This window comes from Silene latifolia, chromosome 11, assembly GCF_048544455.1.
Source record: "Silene latifolia isolate original U9 population chromosome 11, ASM4854445v1, whole genome shotgun sequence".
Lineage (NCBI taxonomy): Eukaryota > Viridiplantae > Streptophyta > Magnoliopsida > Caryophyllales > Caryophyllaceae > Silene > Silene latifolia.
The window spans coordinates 164568160-164572737 of record NC_133536.1 but is presented as its reverse complement, the minus strand read 5'-3'; the positions used below and the strand labels follow the sequence as shown (position 1 = coordinate 164572737).

General features: G+C 40.9%; 1 non-coding gene across 1 annotated transcript; it reads right to left on the bottom strand.

Annotated features, from left to right (window-relative positions):
- Positions 1 to 244: 244 nt before the first annotated feature.
- LOC141615686 (small nucleolar RNA R71) lies at positions 245 to 351 on the bottom strand. Its single transcript, XR_012530092.1, has one exon. It is a non-coding gene; the product is annotated as a small nucleolar RNA R71 (small nucleolar RNA).
- Positions 352 to 4578: the final 4227 nt, after the last annotated feature.

Sequence of the window (4578 nt, the reverse complement as noted above, 5' to 3'; positions counted from 1 at the left end):
ATTTGGGGGGATGCCTAGTGAAGACCCTCATTCTCATATGGAGACTTTTTGTGACTATTGTGATGCGATATCTCAAACCGGAGTTACTCAAGACCAAATTCGATGGGTCTTATTTCCTTTTTCTTTGATTGGTTCCGCGAAGCAATAATTAAAGAGCCTAGATAAGGCTACTCTTGGTATTGACTCTTGGAAGAAATTGGCACTTGCTTTCTACAAGAAATTCTATCCTCCGGAGAATACTAACATGTTGAGAGCCCAAATCACCGGGTTCATACAAAGGGATGAGGAATATTTGTATGAAGCATGAGAGAGATTCAAGGATACTTGCCGATCTTGTCCACATCATGGACTTAGCGAGTGGTTCCTTATACAACAATTTTGGAATGGTCTATATGAAGACTCCCGAAACATTCTCAATATGGGATAAAATGGTATGTTTACCGAAGTTTATGATAATCAAACATGGAGCAAGATTGAAGAAATGGCGGTCCATAACTCACAATATAGTAGACCTCGTAAGGCTACTAGAGGAGGAAAGCATGAAGTGGACTATATTACTCAATTGGGTGCTCAACTTAGTGCTCATATTGATACCATTAATTTGAAGTTTGAGAAGGCTATGGCTAGGCTTGAAGAGGTCTCCAAATCACCTAAGCAACATGTTAATGCCATGGTGGCATCTTCATCAATTCCAAGTGGAGTATGTGAGAGTTGTGGAATTTTGGGACATGACCAAAGTGAATGTAGGGGACAAGTGAACAAGTGAATGCTTTCCAAGCATACAAGAGTGGTACCCCTTATTCCAACTATTACAATGAAAACACCAAATTCCATCCCAACCTCTCATACAAAAGCCAAAATGTTCAAAACCCTCAAACAACATACACCCCACCTCCAATGAGAAACCAAGCTCAAAGACCCTTTTACAATCAAAACCAAAGTTATCAAAACCAAACTCTATACAATCAAACAAATGACCAAGGTTTTGATTTTCAAAAAGCGGTCCTCCAAATGCAAAAGAACCAACAAGAATTTTTCACTCAAATGCAAAAGGATAGCCAAGCAAAAGACATCACCATTAACAACATACTAGCTCACACAAAGATGTTGGAGATCCAAATGTCTCAATTGGCATCTTCAAGTTCACAAAGACAAAAGGGGCAATTACCACCTCAAGGTAATCCCCCAAGACAAGAATCGGTGAGTGCCATCCATTTGAGGAGTGGTACAAGGTATGAAGGGCCGAAGAGGCCCGTTGATGAAGATGTTGTGAATGCTAGTGACAAGGAAAGAGTTGTTGAAGACTCTAAGAAAGAAGAAGAACCCATCACCATTCAAGAAGTTTCAAAGGAGAATGAAGAGAAGGCTAAAGAGAAAGAGCCTATTGTGATTCGGCTTCCGTTTCCAAGTCGTCAAGCTAAGCCTAAGTTTGACGAACAACTTGGGAAGTTTATGGAGATTGTCAAGAACTTGGAAGTCTCAATTCCGTTTACGGAATTAATCAATCACGTTCCGGCCTATGCGAAATACATGAAAGATATTCTTACAAAGAAGAAATCCATCCGGAAACTTGAGACTATTGATTTCACTAAGGTGAGTAGTGCCATCCTACAAGGAAGTTCACCTCCAAAACTAAAGGATCCGGGAAGCTTCTCTATTCCATGTACCATTGGCGACACCACAATCAACAAAGCTATATGTGACCTTGGGGTAAGTGTGAGTGTCATGCCATATTCAGTGTGCAAGAGGTTAGGAATGGGAGAACTTAAGTGCACTAATATCACGCTTTATATGGCAGATCGATCAACGAAGACACCTGTAGGGGTATGGGAAGATGTGCCGGTAAGAATTGGCAAGTTCTTCATCCCGGTGGACTTTGTTATTGTTGATATGGAGGAAGACTCCAACATTTCTATCATTTTAGGAAGACCTTTCTTACACACCGCGGGAGCGGTGAATGACGTGAACCATGGAGAGCTCACACTTGAAGTGGGAGATGAAACAATCACTTTTAATCTTGACAAGATAATGAGAGCTCCCCGATTGCATGAGCCATGTTTCATGGTTGATCATTATAGCCAAGAAAGTGATAGGAAGAAGTTGGCATCTCAATGCAAAGAACAAGCTATGGGTAAAGAATCACCACCCATACGGGAGAAGAAAATGGGTAACCTCCAAGATGCTCCGTCAAAGGAACAAGAATGTTTCAACAAGAATGAGAGCTTGAATAGCTCATCACCACTCATGACAAGAGAAGAGGAAGGCCTCATTGGCCATAATGACAAGAATAAAGAGGAGTTGTTCTCATCAACTCGTGATATTATTGGGGAATAAGTAGATGAAGTATGCGGTCTTTGGGATGATGAGTTTGAAGGGATATTCAATCCTTATATCGGTAATGCTATGACCCAAGACCACAATGAAGAACAACGTGTGCAAAGGTCTATTGAAGATCTTTATCATGACAATGAACAAGCTTTCGACTACTTCTTTAAGATGTTGAGCAACATCAACAACACCTTGGCTATGCCCCCTTGACATCTCATTTATGGATGAGAGTTTGGTGGAGTCCTCCCTAAACCACCATTTGTAAATATTCTAACCCCTTAACTTACATTTTACTTATTGTATTGCATTTTTGTTAATTTTGGATTTGTATTTTTATGCCTTGATCAAGATTTTCATCATTTCGAGAGAAAGTGAGGGAGGGACTTATGTGATTATTGATGTGTAGTGTTTTGACATAGTGTGGGGATAGAAATTGCCTAGGCTATCCAAGCCTTCATAGTGCCCCCACAATGAAGACCAAAGGAATGAAGAGTAAATGACACGGGTTATGAAATACCCACGGATGGAACTGAATTCGTGTGGTAAAGGGAAGATCTGAGCATCCCGACCCAGAACCTGCTCGTCCTGAAGATAATCCGAGCATCCTGGTGAGAAGAAGCTTGTCCTGAGAGAGCTGGAAAAAGAAATCTTTGGACTGACTGAGAATCCGAGCGTCCCGTGGAAAATCCGCTCGTCTCAGTCAGGACGCTCGTCCCATAAAGAATCCGCTCGTCCTACTGCTGGTAAAATTTGGGATTTCTCCCTGATAATAAATCCGAGCGTCTTCACAGGAATCCGCTCGTCCTCCTTAAAAAGACGCTCGTCTTCCTCAGAAGACGCTCGTCCCAGAAATATAGAATCCGAGCGTCCCGACCCAGATCCGCTCGTCTCCCCTCTGAAATTCAAAATCAACGGGATTAAACCCCCCCTTTCCCAATTCATTTTACTCATTCATAACACAAACACAACTCCAAAACCCTCAATCCCTCCATCCACAAAAATCAAATTTCTCAACCAAATTCACCCAAATTAATTCCAAACTCCCTCAAAACTCAAACAAATCACTCCTTTGTCAACAACAAGCAATTAAAACACAAAAATCTTCAAAGTTTGAATCGATTTTTAGGATACAAGGCAAAATTCAACTATCCTAAATCGATTTGGGTCTTATTGGAATTTGAAGAAATCAAGCTTATCTTTGGTGTTACTACATAAAGGAGAACATGGCAAGAACAAAAGGTGGAAGCAAGGCACCCCCAAAGAAGAACCTTTCCAAAATACAACAAGCTCTTCAAGCACTAAGGCATTGGTGGTTCAAAATGCAAGGATGGAAATTCAAGAGTCTACTCCTCCTATGGAAGCTACTACTTCTACTCCGGTTGTTGAACAACTGGATGATTATCCGGAGGTAATTTTCACTTCCGAGTCTCATAGGAAGAAATTTGTTTCCCTTGCTAAGAAATCTATTTTAACCACCAAATTCATATGCCAAGAGACCTTGTCAAAATTGGGTGTCTTAGAACAAACCAAGACCTTTTTCGAGTCCATGGGGTTGAGTACTTTGTTTGATATGCAAGAGTTGACTTACTCATCCCTCACCTTAGAGTTCTTAAGCTCTTTGAAAGTCACCAAGGTGGAGACCCGAACAAACATTGAATTCCGTCTCGAGAATATTGATAGGAAATTGTCTTTTCGCGAGTTTGGTGAAATTTTTTGCCTTAGCAATGACCCGACTTACACGAAGAAACCTACCAAGTATGATCCCGCTCCCTTATGGAAGGCTATTACCGGGAGAGAGTTTACATCTTATCATGATTGTCGTGCTCTTTTTGTCCATCATCCGGGCATAAGAGTATGGCACAAGGTTGTTGGGCATACTTTGATTGCTAGAAAGGGAACGAACCATTTCACCGAACTTGACTTTATTTATCTCGAGTCGACCTTGAACATTGGAAGAGAGTTCACCAAAAAGTACAACATTATTCAACTTTTGATTGAGAGGTGGCTCAAAGTCGATCATGGCAAAGAAGGCACGGCCTTTATTGTTAATGGAGGTTTGGTAACTTATTTGGCAAAACACTTCAACTGGAAATTCAACAAAGATAGCACCTATAAACCGGTTAAGGGAGGCCATATCATTGATCTAGCCATCATGGTTCAAAAATTAAAATGGGTCACGAATGATACTCTTGATGACAAATTTGGGTGGTTAACAAAAGATGCTAAATCCTTCACATTGCCAAGTAAGAT